We start from the raw sequence: 23218 nt of genomic DNA, 5'->3' as shown, positions 1-23218 counted from the left end.
GCGGCGCGTGCGGGACACTGGCAGCCTGCTCTCCTTGGGGCAGAACCCCCTGTCCCAGTGGTTCTTTCTCTCTGGGAAGCTTTCCGGGGACCCCTCCCCCATCTTCTGCCAATCTTCCCCAGCCTTGAACCTTCCCGGACCACCAGCCCGGGTATGCTCTGGGGCCCAGTCTTTGGCACCTTGCACCGCAGGGTTGCGACGCCCTTCTTTGGCGACCACCTAGGATTTTTGTGCCTCACTCCTACCCCATGCTATCCCATGCACACGTCCCTACGTCCCCTCCCCTTGGCGCAGGTGGCCGGCATTCCCTGCCAATGTTGGCCTTCCGATGCTGGATTGAGTAGAATTTTTCAAGCGACGCAGGGTTGTTCGGGGTATCCCGCTTTGGGTGTCAGGCCTTGGTAGAGAAGAAATCTTTGCCTGCTGCTCAGCAGGTGCCCCAAGTTTGGGAAGAGGCTTAGCGAACAGTTTTGCCGCTCTGCCTTCTGCTGATTCCCTATGGATGGCCCCCATAGGGAGCCTATCCCAAAGTGCCCCCTGGCTCACAACCTCGCAGGGAGGTTGTGAACGGACCGAGAAGCCTTGGCGTGCTAGGAGTTGGCTCCGGCCCCCTCTGGACTGGCCTACCCACTCTCTCCCACACCCGGCAGTGTGCGTGGGACGCGCAGGGCATCCCGGGGTGGCAGCACCAGGGCCTGCGTCCGGTCCACACACCCACAGGTGGTTGCACCTGGGCCCAGTTCCAGTGGCAAGCTAGGCCAGCGCCAGTGTCTCCGACTGGGAGTCCAGCCGCCAAAAGAGCCTTTCTGGCCGAAAGGGCCAGTCAGATCTGATCAAACGATGCACTAACGGGCGCCCACTGCGCTGCGGCAGACAGTGCCTTCGGGAATCTTTGGGCAGGACTGAAGATACCGCAGTAATTGAGCCTTAGATGAGTTACAGATTGTCCGGAGCGTTTAGGCCTCCGGACAATCTGTAACTGGGTGGTAGGAATTCTTTGGACTTAAGGAGAGAACACTTAACCTGTAAGGGTTTCGGATGGGAAAAATCAGCTTTGCTAGCTTAGGTTCTAATGCTGCTTCGTGTGGGTTAATTTGGAGACAGTTTCAATTTATGGTAGTTTCATTTTTGTGGTTCCTGTGCTCTATAGGAGAGCATTTTGTCACAAAAATATCCTTGCGAGGCCTTTTCATAGAAAAGGTGCCAACATTCCCCAGCCCAAAGCTGTTGTCTTTTAAAAAGCATGCATGCCACCGCACCCCAAGAATGAGGCTGGCCAGCTCTGATGCAGAGAGGCAGCCTGCGAGCCTGGGAGCAGAGGCTAGGTGAGTGGGCAGCTTGGGTTGAGAGGCTGTGGCGCAGTTTGCATCTGGCAAAGGAATGATAGCCCTGGGAACTTTGTCGGTGCTCCCTGCCTGGTAGTTTTCGTGTCTGTTCCCCAGGGATAATTGGTTTATAAAATGTATTGCTACTGTCAGGTTTGTGCGACAGGCTTAAGTGGTGTTTCTGAGATGAAAAATTGCAAACGGAGTAAAGTGCCTGTGTGCTAAAGAGATCCAAACAGGTACACAAAACGAACAGGTTGGGAAGCTGACTGACTGCAGCTGGTGGGGCCGTGGGGGAGGGGAACAGTGGCGCCCTACAAGGCTTCTTCCCTTTTTAGAAAAGGGCAGAGAAGAATTCCCCCATCTCGGGTTTCCTTCAGATGGTAGATCTTTTTGATGCTCTTTTGCTTTTTTAAAAAAAAATGTGTGATTTAATAAACCTCGAGTTTTATCTATACAAACAGACATATGACCATGCCCCATGTCTATAGACAAATAAAAAGCAAATAAATGCTGGCTTTGTCCTGTGAGCTCTCAGGGAGGAAAGATGGAGAAGAATTGCCAGTGAACATGGCTCATTGATTTAAAGATTTATTAGATATTGGAATTGCATCAGTAAATCTCCTCCACTAATCTTCCCAGATCGGAGTACTGGTTCCTGTAATTAATTCTCCCAGTTACAGCGGTTTAGTTCCAGGCGGTGGCTCCCCTGTGAATTTGTGGCGTTTGTGCTGTTCCTCAGACCCACTTTACTGGATTCCTTTTCTGTGCCTCCTTCTAGGCATTTGACCCCACGGGAGCTTGTTCTGTCTCTGGATTGTTACTGCTTTCTGGGCTGTGGCCTTGCCTGGCTGCTTGTCACACAGATAGGATTTACCTTTGACCTGGTACCCCAAAGCTTCCTTCTATATTGGATCCCTTCCATAACGACTCAGGGACCTAGCCAGACTATGACTCCTTTGTAATTAAATCCCTCTGGTAGCTTCAAGAAGTCCTTTGCTCAGGTACAAAAGTGGTAAAGTGTTGTCATAAATCTTTTATATTAACCCCTCTTAGGACAGACACTTGTGTGTTCCAGAATGGCCTCAAACACAGTAACACATGCAAGTGTGACTAGGCTGTGGCACTTACCACTTATGGGGTGTCTCAAGTGTGCTGAGCCACTTACTGTAAACACAAAGGTCAGGGAGAGGTGGCCTGGAGGCTCCTGGAAGACACATTTGGAAGTAGGAGAAATGGTCCCTGGTGGGATGTTCCAGAAGGTTGGGATGGGCAGGTGCGGGGGGGGGGGGAGTGTAGGATGTAAGGTGGGTATTGGGAAAGGACTTCCTGAACTTTTTGATGTTTGAAATGGAAGCAGGCTCAATCTACTGTTCCTTGGCAGAGCCACGGTCCAGTTATCATAATTAATCAAAGAAGAGCCCACTGCCATTTTCCTAGTGAGTCCCCTCCCAACAGACTTAGAGTTGGGTGGGGTCTGGTTGGTTGAATCTGCTAGCATGCCTGGATGTCCTGGGTCCTTCAAGTAGAGAGTGAGAGCTTTCTCAACACCGAATAAAAAATGAACGAGAAGGTCTCAGCTATAGTATACAGTCCAAAGTGGGCTTGGTGCACAACAAGCCCAGCTTCCAGGTAACACCAACAGTGCCACTCCTGCCGGTTCTCTTCAGAAACCTCTCATGAAGGGCACCTCCCTCTAGTTAGTCCAGCCATGCCCAGCCTTCAGGTGTGGTCTGGTCTGAGGGAGCCAGGCACTTTCCTCCTATGAATGCATCTGCAGATCCCACTGCTCGGTGTGCTTGGCAGCAGCACCCACTGTTGACTCATATTTAGCCCTCTGTTGACTAAATCCCTGGCATGGCTCTTGCTCTGGGCCCCTCGGCTCAGCCCCGCCTCTGTTGCGAGCTAGTGTGTGTGTGATCTTTCAGCAGCCCTGTGTGCAAAGCTGCCGGGACCAGTGGCTGGCCAGTTAGCACTCCCGCCATGCCTTGCAGGGGAAGGCTGGTTGGCCAGTGTAGCATTTGGCACAGTTGCTCTCACTGTATCTGGAACTTGGCATCCACTCACTAGGGTACTGTGCAAACGTGGAGAATGTCAGTGTTACTTTATAGCCCGACTGCCACCGTAGGCCACTTGGGTTCTGAGCGTTGGCTTCCCCGTTTTTTTGTTTTTTTGTCTTTTTTAAATGGGGGATGAAATGATTAAAAGCAAATTAGAATGCTTCTGTAAACAGGAAGGCATTGGAGGATTGCTAGAAAGTCATACTTTTGTAAACGACTCGTCCATTTCTATGGAATGTGGAGAAGTTTATGTATGGACTTTAGGGAAACAAAAGTGAGCCACACCAGCAGGCTTCCCCTTGACTAGCTCTTGTTTAGTGGGGTGGGAAGCTGGGTGTTGTATGAGAAATGCTTTTTTAAAAAAGCTTCAGCAGGGCAGTGGTGGTGCATGCCTTTAATTCCAGCACTTGGGATGCAGAGGCAGGCGGATTTCTGAGTTCAAGGCCAGCCTGGTCTATAGAGTGAGTTCCAGGACAGCCAGGGCTGCACAGAGAAACCCTGTCTTGAAAAAGCAAACAAACAAACAAACAAACAAGCTTCACTTTGGAAGAGAAAAGACACAGGCTCTTAGGACTGGTAGAGCATACGTGGTACAGCATAAAGATCATATGCCTTATTTAGGAATTGAGAAAGCACATCCCCATCCAATATCTATTTGGGTGAGTGAGGCCAGGGACCATAAAGTGACTTCCCTGTGGTCACTCCCTGGAGGAATGGCTGGAATGGACTGCTCCAGGAAGGCACACAGCAGGCTAGGCTGTAGGATGCTGCTTGATCCAAAGTCCCGCTTGTTCGCTTGCTGTGGCTAGTCTTACCTATGCAGAAAGTGTGTGTGTGTGTGTGTGTGTGTGTGTGTGTGTGTGTGTGTGATTTTCCTCCTCAAATATTTGCAGGGCTCTTGGGGCTGGAGAGGCTTCAGCAGTTAAGGGCATTGGCTGTTCTTCCAGAGGACCCAAGTTCAATTCCCAGAATCTGCTTGGCAGCTCACAACTGTCTGTAACTGTGGGTCCAGAGGACCCACGGCACTCGCCAAGCACACAGTTTGTGCACATACACATAAAGTGATACAATAAAAAATTAAAAATACAATAAAAAATTTAAAAAAAATCCACAGAGTTCACACCTGGCATTCCAGGTTCAGTATTTCAGGGAACCAAGTTCCTGGCTGTTCACAATCCTCCACTGCAGATGGTGCAGATCACTTGTGTCCCTTCACATTCTCTACTACACTCTGTCTCTGGCGATAGACAGAGGCAACTGCATCAAAGCCAGGATGGGTGTGCTTGTACGTGGTGGCTGCGAGGCAGTCTTTGACCTGTGTTTCAGAGAGCCTCCTTTTGCTATAGTGGAGTGGAGGCTGGGCTGGAGGAGGGATTGGATGCCAGCTACGCTGTGGCAGTACTCCAGGTGAAGGGTGAGGAGGGCATCCCTGGGAGAAGGGGCAGAGGGCCCTGGGGCAGTTCATAGATGGAATCAGGTGAGCATGTGGGGGAAGGGCAAGGTGTGGAACCTTCGTGGGTGATTGGTCTCCCTTACCCTCCATCATGGGAGGGAAGAACGAGGGAGCAAAGAGGAAACCTCCAAGGTCTGTCTGCCTCAGCTGTCTTGCCTGGTCCAGGCCTTCTCCTATAAGTAGCTATCAGCGAATGACAGCCCTGCAGCACCTGCCCCGCCCCTTGCCAGACCTTCAGTGGGACCCTCTGTGTCTGTCCCCGTGGGTCGTGAGATTGTGTTGTTTCTGTAAAGTATTATAAAAGGCAAGATGAGCTGGGAGTGAGCGAGGTGAGTGGTAGGCACCCTTCCCTGGTAGGATGTGGCAGAGACTACCTGAAGCTGGTGCTGCACTGGTCAGTGTGAGGAAGGGAGGGGTGTGGTTGGCGAGTGGGGGTTCCCCTGGTCTCTTCCAGGACCAGTAACGTGACCCTCCAGAGGTACAAGCTCTGAGCAGACATTAACTTGCTAAATATTTCCTATATGCATAATCTCAATGAATCCTGCCCCTGGTTTTGAAATAGCAGAAGGCCATGGGTTGAGCTTTCCCCTTACTTTCTTGTATGAGAACTTAAAAAACTTCTACCCTGGTAACCACAGAGACCCTCTTCCTCCTCCTCCTCCCCCCCCCCCCCCTATGTGTCCTTTCTACTGCTGGACCTCCTTGACTGTCTGTCTGCGGACGTCCACTTCAGCTACTCTGCCCTACCCAGAGACAGCTTCTCAGATGTCATGGAACCTCCGGTAACATTGTGCCATGTCTCTGTCTGTACTTTCAATCTTTGTGTTCGTATGGAAATGTGTATTTTGGGTGATGAACTGTAAAGGGGCAATTGGAGAGGCTCTGTTGACCCTGACCTTACAGTGAAGCTATGGGCCTGCACTTGTCACACTCTAGGAATGTACAGCAGTGTGCTTGGTCCTCTGAGCTCCCTACTTGGGTGAGAAGCAAGCTTGGAGCTTGCTTCCCCCTACTCTTCCTCTGGGGGGTTCTCTTGAGTCCTTTGCATCAGGGAGCTTAAGTTGGAACCAGGTGGTGGTTAGTTTTAGGTGTCAACTTGACACAATGTAGAACAACCTGGGACCTGCCCTGGTGAGGGATTGTCTGCATCATTGACTTCTGCCCTGTCTGTGGGGATCATCTTGGCTATGTTAACTGATACAAAAAGAGGAGCCTCAATGTGGACAGCACTACATTCATCCCCTTGAGTTTCGGTCTTGAATTGTGTAAGCAGAGAAGTCAGCTTGAGTAGTAGGTACGCACAGATTCATTCTCTCTGCTCGACTGTGGGTGGGACTAGTTGCTTCTCTAACTCGGAATTGTGAATTAAAATAAACCCTTTCTCTCCTAAGCTGTTTTTTTTGTTGTTGTTTTCTTTTGTTTGTTTGTTTGTTTTCTTAACCTGCCAGCTAAGCCCCCAGCTCTCTCCTGTAAAACTCAAGGATAACAACAGTTAGCCTTTGGAGCATTCCCAGGACCCAAGATAATCCCAGGACCCTGAGCACAGATCCAGGCCACAGAAATGAACCTAGGAAAGGAAAGAAGTCACAGTCCTTAATGCTTGTAAGAGCCTCCAGAAAAGCTGGTCTGTGGGCTGTGGGCTAGAGCCTAGCCTCTGCCCCTCCTCGCCAGTGTCTCCAGTCTTGCATCTTCAGCCTCTGTGGTTCCTCTCTATCATCCCACCCGGTCACTTGACTTTGTCTCTTTACAAAAATGGTTTTTCAAAGTGTTTTTGTTTGTGTAAGGCAAATTTTCTGTAGTTAACAAGGCCTATGGAAGCTCTTCCAGTGTGTTGGTGGTAGTGGTATGTGTGCGCGTGCCTGTGCCTGCGTAGGTGTGTGCACATGCGTTTGTGTCTTTCTTGAGTTCATAGTCAATCGAAGACATGTAAGCACATAGGAAGCAGTACAAGGGAGGGGCCACTGAACTATGTGGTAGAATTGGAAAAGCTTTGGTGCCCGTAGTGGTTGGGGCTGTCCCAAAGGATACATAGTAGCACAGCTTTTGTGTTTTGCTAGAAGGTATCTGGGCAGCAGGTGCAAAGGCGTAGATGCTAGGAGCGGGGAGGAGGGAGCCCTCATCCTTTGGGCTCCTTGGGGGCAGGTATGGAGGGCTGTAAACTCTGACTGTGTGACTTGTGAGGGACCTTTGAAATGCATGAGATCCAGGATCTGTGCTCAGGAATTCTATGAAGCTCACAAAGACTGTTTCCCCAGAGTTTTATAGGAGAGTCAATCTGAGCTGGCAAGTTAGGAAACTTGCCTGAAGCTACACAGCCAGCAAGGCCAGCTTCAGGCACAGACTGGAGAAAATGGTCTGAGAACAGTCTGGCAGGTCATCTGAGCATGGGGTGGGTGTCACAGGTGTGTGGGGACCCCAGAGTCTTAGGAAGATTTCTGCCTTCGAAGGCCATTGAGTGTGGTTTGTTTGTCTCTTTTTCTTTTTGTTGGTTTTGGGTTTTGGTTTGTTACTTGTTTTTCAAGACAGGGTTTCTCTGTGTAGCCCTGGCTGTCCTGGAATTCACTCTGTAGGACAAGCTGTCCTTAAACTCACAGAGATCTACCTGTCTCTGCCTCTTGAGTGCTGGGATTAAAGGCATGTGTCACAACCGGCCAGTTCTTCTGACTCGAATGCCAGTCTTCAATACCTGGGTCAAAAGCAGTCTCCATAAAGAAGTGTCTAGTCGAGCAGCATTCGAACTGCCGTCAAGAAAACCGATTTTCGCCTCCCCTGCCTGCTGTGTAGCAACTGTTGAGTCGCTGTTCTAGTCTTCGCATCAGCAGGGCAGGTTCTGTTTTGATTTGTTTTGTAACCTGGGAGTTGAACCCACAGCCCTATACATGGCTAGGCAAGCATTCTCTATTGTTGGGCCTGTTCTTTTCTTAGCAGAATATTTCCCGACTGTACAGGCTTCCTGAGCTCCTCACCCTCTGCGTTCTGCTTCTGGCTGACTTAAATCTGCCCTGCCTCTCTGTGTGTGGCAAGTGAGTAATACCTGCCGCTGCCTCCTCTGTCTCTGGGGGTTGGAGGTTGATACACAGAGCATCTGCTCCGGTGCCTGTTAAGCACCTTGCCTCCCAGGCTCACAGAATTTGTGTCGTTTCTTTAATGGTCTTGCCTGGCAAGGTATTACCTTCTCCTTCCAGGGGGTTTCCAGAGAGCAGATGGCCACAGGCCACGTGCCTGGGAAATGCGGTCCATCCGGATCCAGTCTGGGTTTCTGGACTCCCTTTCCGTTGCTTCCTTCAGCTCGGGCACACAAGCAGCCCTCCCCCCCTGTTTCACCTCATGTCCCGGGGAACTCCCAGGGAGGACCATAGAGTCCCCTGGCTCTGCTTCACCACACTGTCTCTGTCTGTCTCTGAAGTTTGGGTTCTGAGCAGTTTTTGCTGGCTCTTTGCCCTGGTCCTACCTAGTTAGTGTGCACAGCTTTCTCTTCTTATAGTTAAGACCTGGAAGATTCCTCAGGGTTCTGTCCTCACATGGTACCACTCAGTGATTGCTTGCCACCGAAGGCTGAGCTTGGTCCTAGGTTTGGGGTCTTCCACCTTGCTGGCCTCTCTGAGTATACATCCACAAGTACCACAAGTCTCAGAGGACACATCCCTGAGCTTTGCGATGCTCTTCCAGACCCTCATCGGAGTGCTGTCCTCCGTGTCCTGACCTTAGCTTTTGAGTGGCCTGATAACGAGGATTCACCGCCTGTATCCTTGATCAGCTGCACCTGCTCTGAAGCAGAGCTTTTCAAAACTTAGAAGGTAACGCGGAGCTTACCATTGTAACGGTTCGAAGTGTATAGCTAGTATACCAGTCACCGCTAGAACTTTTTCCTCTTCTTAGATGGAAACTCCAGTCCCATTTGAACACTAATTCTTCATCTCCCCTACCACACAGTACTCCCCCCTCTCTACCCCCTTTCCCATGGATCCTTTACAGTCCTCCCTGGGAGTTCCCAGGGACACTCTGTGAAACAGGAGGGCTGCTTGTACACCTGAGCTGGAGGGAGCAATGGAAAAGGGCTCTGGGAAAGCCAGATTGGGTCCAGATGGTTACCAGCATCCTTGTCGGGATGCTTGAAAACATAGTATTGCATAGTATTAAAAGGGCCGGCTTACCCTTCCTCAGGACCAGGTACACAATCCCAGGTCCCGGTGCCCACCCTTCTGCTTTTTGTCCCTTTGAAGCTGACTGCTCTCGTCTCATTAAGTAGATTTTCTACAGCATTTGCCCTTTGGGGTAAGGCTTGTGTCATTTAGCTTCAACCCTCTCGGTTGTGGGTTGCACCCTGCATATCCAAGTCTGAAAAGTGTATGGATTTTGGACTGCATTGCCCCAGACCTCTCCATCCAATAGTGCTGCTGTCTTTGTAGCTGTAGATGCCTTCAGCCCTTATCTCTTTATTTTTATTTAATTAATTTATTAATTAGTGTGTGTCTGTGCACATGCTACGGTGCATGTTTGGCTGGCAGAAGACAACTTGCAGGAGTTGGTGCTTACATTCTACCATGTTGGTCCCAGGGCTCAAACTCAGACCCTCAGGCTTGGCAGCAGGCGCTTACCTGCTATATGTCCTTACCTCCTGGTTGATGGTATTGTGGTGTCTCCCTTGCGACTTGCTCAGCGTCTTCTAATCCTGTCTTAGTCTGGCGGCGGTGGTGGGAGGTAATGAGCCAGTTTTCTTTCTCCTGTTACATTTTTGTCAGAGTTGCCCAGTGTTGGCAAGTCTTCTGTCCGGCATATTAAAAAGTGAAATATAATTACAAAAGAATTTTTGTTGAGACAAGGTCTCACCCTAACGCAGGTGACCTAGCGCTCACTCTATAGCCCATGCTGGTCTCAACTCACATCGAACCTCCTATCCTTGGCCTCTGCAGTGCTAGATGTGGGCCACCATGCCTGGTCAGATGTTCAAGAACAGGAAGAATTTAGGACAATACAGTGAGGATCCTTGTACCCCCACCACCCAGCTCAGGCACAGACCAATCCCCAGTGCAGACATGGCTCTGAAATGCTTTCTGGGGTACATTCCTGCTCTTCTTCCTGAAGCTTGCCTTAATCCTCTCTGTCTAAGGACTTTGCCTGAGTTGTTAGTTTCTTGTGCTATGAGCTGAGGTTGTTTTTCTTTTAGCCTCGTGTGAGAGAGAGAGACCCATCCATGACGATGAGGTACCTGGGGTGCTAACGGCTCTACAGTTACTCTGTTGCATAACAGTAATGGATCCGTTTATCCTTTGGAGACGCTTGGGATGTCTTCAGTTTAGAGCTCTTTGGAAGAAAAAACAAACATTTTGTCAAACCTCCTTGACTTGGTCCCCAGGTTGGCATCTCGTGCAAGTGTCTCTTTCAGGATGCATAGCTAAGGGGGTGGGCTGGACCTCTTAATATTATGCCAAGTGGTTTCCCAACATCCCAGCAGCCCCTAAAGACATCAGGGATGCTTTCTGCTCTGGTGTCAGGCATTCTGCAGCTTTTTTTGTTTGTTTGTTTTATATCTGCAGTCTAGTGGGAGTGGCAGCAATGCTTGTGGTCTTCCTTTTTTTTGGTGTGTTTGGGGGATTAAACCAGGTCCTCATGAATGCTGGGTAAATGTCCTGCTCCTGAGCCAGGACCCTCACCTCCCACCTTCACTTCTCCCAGTTAATGGTAGGATTAAACGTTAGTCACCCGGACCTCCTTCTGGACCACTTTGCCTTAGCCCCAGTGCCTGCCTTTGCTACCGTGCCTTCACACTGTGCTGGGCTCTTTCACCCTCACACCTACTCCTCAGTGAGCTTGTCTTATCCCCTCCCTTAGAGAACACAGTGGGCAGGCTTCCTTGGCAGCCTCTCCTTGCTGAAGAGGAGTTGTCTGTGTTTGACTCTGCTGTCAGCAGCCTGAGCTGGATTAGCAGCTGCTGGGGCCAGTGAGTGGTGAGAGTCTTGGCTTCATTCTGCCCACATTAGTGCTGGTGTGTGTGTGTGTGTGTGTGTGTGTGTGCATGCTTGTGCATGTGTGTCTTTGTACAGGTACATGTGTATGGGTGTGGGTGTACATGAGAACATCTGCATGTGGAGGCCAGAGGACAATTTAGAATGATGTTCCTCAGGTGCCATCTACTGTTTTGTTTTTTAATATCCATCTCCCCCCCCCCCGTGTGTGTGTGTGTGTGTGTGTGATATGTATGAATGCATGTGACACAGCATGTGTGTGGAGGGCAGAGAACAACTTTGTGAACTCTGTTCTGCCTTTCTACCTTTGGGTGGGTTCTGGGTTCCCAGTTTTATTTTATTTTATTTTATTTTATTATTTTATTTAGACAGAGTCCCTTATTGGCCTGGATTCTGTTCATCTAACTGGTCAGGGGACCCCAAGAATCTACCTTTTTGCTTTTCCAGCACCAGAATCTTAAAGTGTGTGTCACTATACTTTAAAAAAGGAAATTGAGTTTAGGTCCCCATGCTTTTAAAGTGAGTTCCTTACTGCCTGGGCTGTCACTCCAGAACTGTATCATGGACTCTAAGCATGGGTCGTGAGAGTTCGGTATTGACCCAGGCGCTCTGTATATATATCCTCAGCTCTGGCCTTCCCCAGTGACTCTAAAATAAGTTTCAGATATGGTGTTTCAAACATGTACTTCATTAGGTGTCTCTGGAAGATAATGCTACACTTTACAAGGCATACACAAGACTTTGAAAACATTTCAATATAATTTAACAGTTGCTTTTAGGTATCATGTATTTAGCTAATGAAAAGACTTTCCTTGGTTTTTAGCAGGGTCCAATTGTGCTTTGTTGACAGTCTCCATGAAGCAGTTGACTAGCCCTCTCTCCTCTTTCAGTTTTCTTTTCTTTTCTTTCTTTCTTTCTTTCTTTCTTTTTTCTTTTTTTCCCCCCATGTATTTGTTGCAGAAGCTGAGACATCTGTCCTGTCTATGTTCCTAATTTTCTGGATTTTTGCTACATTTGGTCACCCTGGCAACTGGTTGCATTTGAGGCCCCTGAGTCAGGATGTGTACATCCCTGGGATAGGTGCTGATGCTCAGGAAGTGTGGGTGGAGATACATAACCAAACCTGATGTAGATACTCAGTGGGAAGGCCTAACGGGTAAGACCTGGGAGAAAACTCCCGGATGAATGGAAAATACCACGGAGAGACTTTGCACTCTGAGAGCAAGCAGAGGAGCAGCTTTCCAGGCGGTTGGAACAGCATATGCAAAGGTCCTGGGGCTTGAAACAGCGTGTTCGAGGTTCCTTCCTGCTCCTTGCTCTGTGCCTGCCAGCAAGCCTAACCCTTTCCCACTGGTCTTGTCCCTTTGAAGAGGTCCAGATTCCTCTCTGTAGATGGGAGGGAGGAATGTTTTCTTTCTCTTCTGTGAGCTTTCAGTCTCCTTACCAGCTCCTCAATAGGCACTTCTTTATCCTGATCTCTCCTGTCTGGGTGTCCTTTACCCTTACCGGGAGCCTCCGAAAGTCCTTTCTATTTCTCCCTGCTGGGTGTGCCAGTGTGTTTCAGGGAACACAGCCAGAGAACACTCCAGACAGAGTGAAGCCATCTAACTCTGGGTCTGTTGGAATGACTGAGTGTTTGGCTTCCTGGGGCCAGAGGAGACCACTGGTTCTGAGGTGGATTTGCATTTCCAGCTGTCTGAAAATGCTCACCGCTCTCTCTAGCACACGATGAGAGTATAAACAGGTTGACTTTGGGCAGGCGGCTCTCAGATTTTCTTGGTACACCCACTCATTTAGCAGCCAAACTCTCTCTCCAAGGCTCCACTGTCTGTCTCTTCTAAAGCAGTCATGGCGGGAGTCTCTGGCCTGTGATGTGGACACGGGCGTCCTCCAGGCACCTGATATTTGGGAAAGGCCCAGGTGGGTTAGTTATTAACCTGCCATGCACCCTCAGCTGCCCATCCCTGGCTTTCATCCGCCGAAAGCCTTTTATTGCTCCTGTGGGCTGGGACTTGAGACCAAGGCTCAAGCACCCTGCCCTGTCCCTGTTAGTCAGCACCTGTACCTCTTTGATGACAGTGAGGATGGCTGGTCAGAGTTCAGGGAGGGGCCCAGGCGGCCTTGGAACTGGGGCCCAGGTCAGGCCTCTGAGCCGCGCCAGTGGCAGATCTAGTAGGGCAAGGAGATGTTATGGGATCAGGACAGTCTTAATGGGAACAGGAGGGATCTAAGCTTGGGGAAATGTTTTCCAGGATACACTGCCATTCTAGAGCTAGGGGTTTGTTGAGCTTTGAATCCAGGAAGCCTTAGTATTGTGAGGAGGGGGCAAGACCCACTGCTCCTCAACCCCCATTTTGCTGCAGGAGTCTTAGCCAAGGGTGGAGGTACATGCAGGCATGCCTGTCCTGCAATCTCAGTCCTGAGGAGGCCGAGGCAAGAGGAGCATTACACAGGGCAGGGCACCCAAGGTTACAATCGTGAGACCCTGTCTATAAAAGCAGTGGCATCTAAAGTAAATTCTACAGTCTCGCCGGGCTGTGGTGGCCCTCTTTAATCCCAGCACTCTGGAGGCAGAGGCAGGTGGATCTTGTGAATTTGAGGCCAGCCTGGTCTACAGAGTGAGGTCCAGGACAGCCAGAACTATACAGAGAAACCCTGTCTGGAAAAATAATAACAACAAAAACCCAACCCAACCCAGCCCAACCCAAAAAACCATATAGTTTCTTCATTAAAGAGACAATAGTCTCTTCAATAAAGAAAAATGGAAAGCCCGTGTGTTGTCTTTGTGTGTATGTGTGTTTGCGTATGAGACAGGTACCCAGTGGAGGTCAGAGGTCAACCTTGGGTACTTGCCCTTCACTTTGAGGCAGGATCTCTTTACTGTTTACGGTGTGTCCGCTGACCTGTGAGCTTCCAGGGACTCTCCCGTCTCTGCCTCCCACCTCCTTGTAGGAATGTTGAGATTGCAGAGGCGTGCAGTTCTGCACCTAGCTTTTTAAGGTGGGTTCTGAGCATTTGAACTCGGGTCCTCATGCTTGCATAGCGAGAAGTTACCCACTGAGCCCTCTCCCCGCCTTGTCTTCTCTTTTAAAAGAAAAAGGATTGTGTGTACTGGAATTACTGTAATGTGCCGTTTAATTTATTCACTCACAGAGAGTTGAGCCTTTCCCATTCAGGAGTTGCCCAGATGGCTAGAGTATTCCATTTACCAAAGAGACCTGTTCTGTTACAGCTATTTCATCTATCAAAAGAAGTATGCCATAGAGCCTCTCGCTTATGTAAGACCCTCTGTGGGCACGGCAGATGCTCAGAGGCAGAGCCCCACTTCCAGGAGCACATGCAGGGCAGGGTACAGGATTGTCCTTGACATGCTTCACACGTTCCCTGCTCCTATAAAGGAGACAGAGTGGCTTGTTTTGACGTCCTCGGTGAACCTGCTACAGGTTTATTATTCTCCCAGACTCCAGGACTCTAGGACTCCCACCAAAAGGACACAACTCTGTGATGGGTGCCCCTTTCCAGTTGTACCAGACTTCAAATGGTCCGGGCTCTTGGATCATCTTTGTACAGTGTGCCAGCCTTCAGAGCATCGTGGCCTCCCTCCTTGGGCTATAATGATGCTTTGAAAATTTTTAGTTAGTTTATATGTACCATTATTTTGCCTGTATGTATGTCTGTGCATCATGGGCATGCCTTGTGCCTGTGGAGGCCAGAAGGTGTGGGGTCCCCTGTTAGAGACAGTTGTTAGCTGCCATGTGGGTGCTAGGAATTGGATGTGGGTCCTCTGGAAGAGCAGCCAGTAATGGCCTTAACTACTGAGCTATCTCTTCAACTCATGAAATAGTGATTTAAAAATTTTTCATATATTCTAAAATCTCCTGGGGGAGCTTTTTTCTAGGACATACCTCATGTTCTTGGTAACCCCCAGGATTACTGGATATGGGTGGGGCAGGATGCTATCCCCAGAATGTTTCAAGGCTTTTTCTCCTCCCTTCCTTCCTCCTTCCCTTCCTTCCTCCCTCCCTTCCTCTCTTTTTTCCTTCCTTCCTTCCTTCCTTTCTCTCTCTCTCTCTCTCTCTCTCTCTCTCTCTCTCTCTCTCTCTCTCTTTCTTTCTTTCTGAGACCAAGTTTTGCTATGTAGTTTAAGGCTACCCTGGAACTCACTGTGTATCTCAAACTGGCCCCAAACTCACAGAAGTGCTCTTGCCTCAGCCTCCTGGTTGCTAGGACTCGGGCGTGTATTGGTATTGACTTCTGTGTCGTTGACTCTTACCTCTTCAGGGCCGGGTTATCTCTCCAGGCTCACTCATCTCAGCTGGGGCTTGTCATTTGCCATCCCCTTGCCCTCCTTCCCTTCCTTCCTGGGACCTTGGGGGAGGGACACTTTTGCCACAGGCAGATCTAATGCTTTTCATGGGCTAGCTGTTGTTTATATCATTATTAGAATAATATATGGCTCTGCTGGCCTTTTATTTTTGCAAATGATTTCTCGTTGTGGTGAAACTGGTATGACATAAAGTTTAAGGTGAATGGCACCTGCTGTGTTCAGTGCTGTGTACCTTGTACCCATTAAGCAGGCACTCCCCACTGCTCCTTTGCTCTAGGCAACCTAATCTTTTGTCTCTGTGGATTTGCTGACCCTGGGCATTTACGTAGAATCCTACCATGGGTGGTAGTTTCCTTAGCATAATGTCTTTAAGGTGCACCAGCCATTTTCCTTCTTCAATACCACGGTTTTATGACTTAGTGTAGAGTCCTACTGGCACCCTTACTATACAAACGAGGAGATGGGATTACGGAACAGTTAAGCGGCTCCCAGAGCGTACATACTGAGCACATACTGGCTCCCTCACTGACCTGCTGGTGTTTCCTCTTAACCTTGACCCTTTGAGCCTGTGCTAGCTTCGGTGCTGTAAGCTCGGCCTTTGAAGTTGAAGGGTAAGAGTGAAGCTTTATGAGAGACTCGGAAGCCTATGCATAGCATATGATACAGCTCTGGGAGCAGAAGTCACCCGTGGCACCTCCTGGGAGCTGCTGAGCAGGACCGATAGTTCAAAGGTCTAGGCTTAATTGGACCGGGTCAGTTTTGTGATGTGTCTCCCAGATGTTAAATGGCAAGCATTGAACTGTGTGTATGGTGTGATAAGCCAGCTGGTTTGGGAAGAGCACTGTGTGTTGAAAATGATATGAGGGCTCCTGAAGGCCGCAGTTACCCCAAATAAAGGGTATCCCCCAAAAGCTGTGTTTGCGCTGTACCAGCAGAGCTTCAAGCTGTGTGCAAAGCCGCCCCGACGCCACTCCATAGCCACCCAGGGCTTTACAAGGTTTTGTTTCCCTATTTTATGGAGGAGGTAACAGAGGTGTCAAATAGTGAAGTCTCATCTGGGATCTTGCCTCTAGAGTGGGACGGGCCCAGGAAGCCTGGCTCCAGCTCTCCGTGCTTCCTATTTCCGTATCTTCTTTAAAGTTCCTGGTGGGGGGAGTTTGGTAAGGTGGCTCAGTCTGTAAAGAGTTTGCCAAGTGAGCACCAGAACCTGGATTTGGATCCACAGTGCTATGTAAGAGCTCAGTGGTGTGTGCCTGCAGTCTCAGGGCTGGGGGGGCCAGAGACAGGCAGAACCTGAAGCTCTCTCTGTCCCAGCTAAGATGACCGGGTGACTGTAGGTTTAGTGGGACAGAGTGTCTCAAAAAAAAAAAAAAAAAAGGTCAGAAGGGTGTTTTTTTTTTTTTTTTTTAGGTTTTTCGAGACAGGGTTTCTCTGTGTAGTCCTGGCGGCCTCAGAAGTACAGCGCCCCCGCTGACGGGGGTGTTTTGGTCTTAAAAAAAAAAAAAAAAAAGGTCAACAGAGGACGATGGGGTTGAGAGTGTGGGGTGTAGAAGAGGCAAGAGGGCGTAGGGGAGATGGAAGAAGAGACTAGAGCTGTGCTATACAGGGGGATTAGCAACAGCAAGGTGTGTCAGAGGAAAGCTGGGGAAAGATGATCTACTCAAAACATATTTGTTTAAAAAAAATGCTATAATGATGGGTCTGGAGTGATGGCTCAGCAGTAGTTTTTCTAGAGAACCCGGGTTCTATTCCCGGGGCATCCGATGTCCTCTTCTGATCTCAGTCGGTGCCGGGCGTACATGCATGCAAGCAAAATGACCATATACATAAAATAAAAAGTAATTCTAAAGTATTAAATCAGAAAATGCCACAATGATATCTATTACTTTGTATACTGATTTTAAAAAATGAAAGCAAGGTTGGTGGAGTGTCTGTGACGTGATGTCACACTCCTGCCTACACACTTACACACAGCCCAACACACACAGTTCCCATACACCAAGACATATCCCCCACCCCCATTTTGGGCAATAACATACATTTCTTAGACCATGAGAACAGAGCAGTCTGGTTGTTTAAATAGAAAAAGGAGCAAAAAAAAATATTGTTTTCTATTAGATGAGGTGTTTACCTGTCACGACAGTTCTGTGCTTTTAGATCAAGAGGGAAAACACTTTCTTCCAAGGTCACAAAAAATACAACCAGTCACCCTGTCCATGCCTTTAAGAAGCAAATTCACTCGTCACGTGTTGTTAGTCTTCACACTGCACTGCCTCTTATGTTTCTGAAAGTCTGGTCCTTGTCATGGGGAAGGGGATCCTTAACTTGTCTGTAGTGACACAGGAATCCAAAGTGGCCCTGGTGGAAAAGACCCTTACTGGGTGCATGTGGCTCCCAACAGGAGCAAGACTTGGTCTGTAAAGCTCAGTGACTCTTCCTGAGTTCTTGCAGCCCTCTCCATGAGAATCCCATGAGGCATACATAGTACAGTCGGTGTTGTCTGAGGAGATCGCCATCATGGGATAGGTCAAGCTCCCCCTCTTACTTATACATTGACATCTTAGTCCTTATTATGGGATAAGCTCTTTCAAGAGTCCATTCTGGTAAACCGAGGGCATGGATACCAGCCTCAGTCCATGTTGTCTTTATGTGAACAGGGGATCAGGACACAGACACGCAGGGACCACTGAATAAGTGAGAAGAGGGCGGGCTCCTATAAGCCAAGGAAAGAGTCCTCCAGACGAACTAGCCCTGTTTCTACCTTGATTTGAATAGGGAGGAAATATATTTCTGTTGTTTCCACCATGAGTCCATGGTTATTTTGGTCTGACCTCTTGAACAAGTGGATACTGCAGCTGAGATCTAGAGAATTCTGCTTGCTCTTTTGACTTTTGAGCTATCTACTGGCCACATCACCATGCCTTTCCAATGACCACGATATGAAATGGAATGACAAGCACTGTCCCAGCTGGACAAATGGAGCTTCATAGAATTCACTGGGAGCAAAGAGGCTTTAGTTGGGGATGGTTTTGAGGGGGAGGTGACAAAGTTCATGTAGATGGTCTAGGTAGGAACAGCCTCTCTGAGGAGGGCATGTAACAGTGGCTCCTGGATGGCTGAGCCTGGGGAGATGGGCAGGAAAGCTGTGGCCACTGAGTGTTCTAGGGCAGTGGAGGCAGGCGTTGCAGGATGCTGGATAACCCACCCGCAGGCACAGGTGAGCTGAGGGGCAGTTGTCAGTTAACCTGGTGCTGGGTCTGGGCAGAAAGAGGGGTGCTCAGGGGTTGGGTACGAACTTGGAAGCCAGTGAATTTGGTGGTTGGATTTAATGGTGGGACTTATGGTAAAGAGCAGATGTCTTCCCATGTCTGTGCCTGGCAAGTTGCTGAGGTTGAGAGCTCAGGAGGAAAACCCCTTAAAGAAGGGTCACTGGATCTTTGTTTTGGTAAAGGTTGATTGTGTGTGTGTGTGTGTGTGTGTGTGTATGCATATGCGTGTGTAATTTTTTTAAGGTGCCACAGCCTCATGGTACCTTTATTCTTCATTGGTTTACATGAGGCCAGCACAAAAGACCAGTAGATCAGACCCCTAAGGAGAGATCTAGGAAGATTTGAATAGAAACTATAGCCAGGAGGACCAGTGGAGGAAATGGGTCACAGCCATGGCGGACCTTGTGAGATACTCTCCCTGCCAGGCACCAGCGAGCTGGCTCCTGTGAACTCTGAGCCCAGAGTACCTGAGCATGGGTGTAATGTCACTGTCACCAGCTGGTGACAGGTGATGAAAGAGAGGCAGTGCCAGCCGGGCAGTGATGGCACATGCCTTTAATCCCAGCACTTGAGAGGCAGAGGCAGGTGGATTTCTGAGTTTGGGGTCAGCCTGGTCTACAGAGTGAGTTCCAGGGCAGCCAGGGCTACACAGAGAAACCCCGCCTCGAAAAACCAGAAACAAAACCAAAGAGGCCGAACCTACTCTTTGCTTTATTGCCTTACACATGGAAGGAGTCAACACCTTCCAAGGAGAGAGAAAAAGCATGCAGGCATTTGTTGAATGGTGCTGTGTACACAGAATCAAGCCAGGTACCAGACAGCGTCAGGACTGACTGAGAGCAGTGTCTTTCCCCAAATTACTGGCAAGTTAGTGAGACATGGTGCCTTCCACAATGGCAGAGGACACACTGGCAAGTTAGTGAGACATGGTGCCTTCCACAGTGGCAGAGGACACTTGGGCTTTTATACAGTTTTACCATGAATTGCTGAGACAGAACACAAGAGGGGAGAAAGAGACCATGAGAGGCCACCTTGCTTTTCTGAGAATGGCAGAAGCCAGCTCGGTCAGAGCACTGGGACAGATGCTATGGACATAGCAGGGACAGAAACTAGAGTCTGTGACATAGGCACAGGGAAGACAGCCTGGCTCTAGCAGTTCATTAAGAGCCATGCCTCTGAGTCCCGGGGGGATTAGACCTATCTGAAACATGGATTTCAGGGCTTGCTAGGTATTTATAGATGTAAGTACAGGAGAGGTGACAGAGAGGTGCGGATGCCAGCTTGGCTTAAGCTTCATCTTATCTTCCTTTCTTTTTCTTTTTCTTTTCTTTTTCTTTTTTTTTTTAAAAATAGGACATAAATCTCATTGTGTTGCCCAGGCTGGCCCTGAACTCCTGGGCCCGAGTGGTCATCCCGCCTCAGCCTCCGGGCCTGGTGTATACCACTGTGTCGAGCTCAAAATGGATGGTGAAGATGCATTTTGGTATTCATGCCCGTTTGACTGAGTGCAATTAACCTCACCGGAAAGGGGAGCCTGTGCTTCCATTTATATGCGGGTCTGAATGGACAGAACTCATCTGTGGAGGAAGCGAATCAGAATAGCTGCTGCCTCTGGTAGATGGAAGGAGGGAGGGTCACACAGATGTTTCCATCTGTCACACAGCTCAGATGTGTGCATTTCTATAGAAACACGACTTAGAATTCTTAGAATTCGCCCCAAAGAATTCTTTTAGATCAGTGAAGGGCCAGGGGAGGAAAAGATGGCATGGAACGGTGACCATGGCTAAAGCCAAGGGGACAGGTGTCTATATTCCATTGACCTTTTGTCTGAGACTGGCCACGCTGTAATTTTTTTTTAATTGGTGTAAATAGAGGCAGTTGATTAAGAAAGGGAAAACACAGCATCCCTGAGGGTGGCCGTGGGCTAGTGAGCAGGGAAGACAAACACGGAAAAACCAGTGGGGGGCTGTAAAATAGACAGCCTACGCAGTCCTCTGTTGACTCCGCCTTCCTGGAATCCTGTCTGCTGTACCCAGCGCCTTCCTGGCTGTCATCTGGGGTTGCTTGTTTTCTGCTTTCCTGGGCACTGAGAACCTTGGCTTCTCCCACTGTCCTCTGGCACTGGCCAGTTCTTTGCCCATCCCTGTTATCAGGAAACAGACCCTCCCTTCCGCCGACTTTGACCGCTGTGCCACCCATCGTCGAGTCTCCTTATCTCCTCCCTGTTCTATGTCCCAGGTCTTTCTCTTCTGTGGGTGAGCACACAAAAGGGGAATTCACTGGATCTCATTTCTCTTCCTTCTGCCATTGTAAAGTGCCGCCGTGCCTTTGTTCATGGATGCCAGCCGGGCTGGGAATCCAGGGTGCTCTCCCCGCACTTGCACTCCAGTGAAAGATAAACACCCTGTGATTCCCTAGGTATGGGCTTCAAAACAGACACAATAAACCTGTGGTGCTGAGGGAAGGAAGGAAGGATGCAACCTGTGGAGAGGCACACGGAAGCCTCCAGCAGGTCAAAGTTAAACTGAGGAAAGGTTTGGTTCCTGTCCTAGAGGGTGGCTTCCCAGGCTGTCTACACTGAGGAGTGCCTTAACTGGAGCTCTCCATTTTCTATGGATGTCACACTTGAGTCTTTTTTTTTTTTTTTTTAAAGTCAACTAAAGGTCTAAGCAAAGTCTTAAAACAATACTATCCATTTTATATAAAAATTTGTATTTCTAGGTTTTCATCAAACACTGGGAAAACGTGATATGTACTCTGCCTTGCCTCAGAGTAGTGAGCCTGTCCCATCCCTTGGTGATCAGTTTTGGTCTCTGCAGCAGCCACTAGAAGTTGCTCAGAATGTGTGACAACCTGTTATTGATATTCCCCCTCTTTTGCACACTCTAAGTTTCTTAGAAGGCATGGGATTGGGACTGGTTCAAGTCTGGTTCGGTGCCAGAGCCTTGGGGACCCGTGCCATTCCAGGTGTGTTCTGCCCGAACTGGTGGAAGTTGAGGTTAGTTTATGACCAACCTGGGCAGTTACTATATTTGTTCTTAGGTCTCTGGTTCTGTAAATAATTGCCTACATGTGCATTCTATTTTAAAGGAACATTTCACAATGGTCCTGGTTCAGGTTCCTGGCCTGCTTGGCATTCCATTGTCCCTTACAAAAATGCATTTGTGAGTGAGCTGGATTTCCCCCCACTTAATGGCTGGGCAAAGCACACTTTGTATGGTAAACTTACAGCCAAGGCTTTAATCACAGCAGCGCACATCAATTACAAACCATATGCCCGGGGAGACATTTTGATGCCTCCCTTGCAGACCCAAACCTGAGGGGAGACTTGAGTCCCACACCTTCCTTTTCTCCATGTGAACCTGTGTGACCCTCTCCTCTGTGCCCAGCCACTGGACACTAAGCTTCATGCCTAGCTCCCCCCACCTCCCTGCAGTCAGGCAGTGACTTCCACTCTTTTTGCTTTTGTTGTTTGTTTGTTTGTTTGTTTGAAACAAGCTGTCCCTCTGTAGCCATGGCTGACCTGGAACTTACATTGTACACCAGAGGGACCTTGAACTCATGAGAGATCCACTTGCCTCTGCCCCCTGAGTGCTAGGATTAAAGGTGTGGGCCACCACACGTGGCTACTTTTTTTTTTTTTTTTGAGATTTATTTATTTGTTTTTATTTTATGTGTTCGCATGTTTGGCTGTGTGGAAGTACACCACATGTGTAGCCGGTGACTTTGGAAGCCAGAAGAGGATAGAGGATGCTATGCAGCTGGAGTCACAAGAAGTTGTCAGCTGTCATGTGGGTGTTGGGGACTGAATCTGGGTCCTTTGCAAGAACAACAAGTGCTCTTAACAGCCGAGCCACCTCTCCAACCCCTGCATTAAAAACAAAAACAACCCCCCCCCAACAGCAAGAACAACAAAACTACAGAGTCACCACCTCCGACCTCCCAAAAAGAAAGATCAAAAGTTAAAACCCATCTTTAAAACCAGCTTCGTTTATGTGAGCCTACATCTGATGAATGGATAAAGATGCCCCAGTTACAGTTTTAGGACTTTTGGAAACACAGGTGGTATTAAAGGAAAAGTTTCCTTGGCTTTTCTCTTCATTAACCTTGTGAGCCGTTTACACACACACACACACACACACACACACACACACACACACACTGTAGTCTACCTGTGTGTAACAATTGGTGTCATTCTCATTTGCAGAGTGTCAGAGACCTAAGGGGCACTGTGTGCATCGTCGTCTTCAGCACCAGTGCCCAAGGGCTGCCATGCAGCGAAGGAAGGGCTTTGCTTACAGTGGGGTGGGTAGAGGTCCTGGACACTGTCCTCCCTCCCCCATGGAACAGGGACAGTGATGAGTGTGCTTCCTCATTTTGCCCCAACTCCCTTTGGCAGCACAGGCTTCACTTTACAGATGAAGCAAACTTACAAGGTGCAGGGTCTGACTGTGCTGGCTGTAGGCCTTGGGACCTAGAGGCCAACCTTCTCTAACTGGAAGCCCCGTCCCTCCCTCTGTCAGTTGACTAGAGAGGCTGAAGCAGTGTGCCACCTGCTGGGAACCTTAAACAGGGAAGTCTGCACTCTTCATTCTGGTGATGGAGCCAAGATCACAGTGCTGGTAGCACTTCTTTGCTTGGGTGGGAATGGCTACCCCTGTCTTACGCTGGACTTGCCACAGGCATCTTCATCCTTTGTGTCTCTCTTGTGTGCCCTGTCCTGTCCTCTTCTCTCTTCTCTCTTCTCTCTTCTCTCTTCTCTCTTCTCTCTTCTCTCTTCTCTCTTCTCTCTTCTCTCTTCTCTCTTCTCTCTTCTCT

The 23218-nt window shown here is 49.0% G+C and overlaps 1 protein-coding gene across 1 annotated transcript in view; it reads left to right on the top strand.

Moving 5' to 3' along the window:
* Positions 1–23218, top strand: part of Epb41l4b (erythrocyte membrane protein band 4.1 like 4B) — a 151908-nt gene that overhangs the window by 314 nt on the left and 128376 nt on the right.

The sequence above is a fragment of the Mus pahari genome, chromosome 6 (genome assembly GCF_900095145.1).
Source record: "Mus pahari chromosome 6, PAHARI_EIJ_v1.1, whole genome shotgun sequence".
Taxonomy (NCBI): domain Eukaryota; kingdom Metazoa; phylum Chordata; class Mammalia; order Rodentia; family Muridae; genus Mus; species Mus pahari.
The sequence above is the reverse complement of the archived record's forward strand: the minus strand, read 5'-3'. Positions and strand labels throughout refer to the sequence as shown.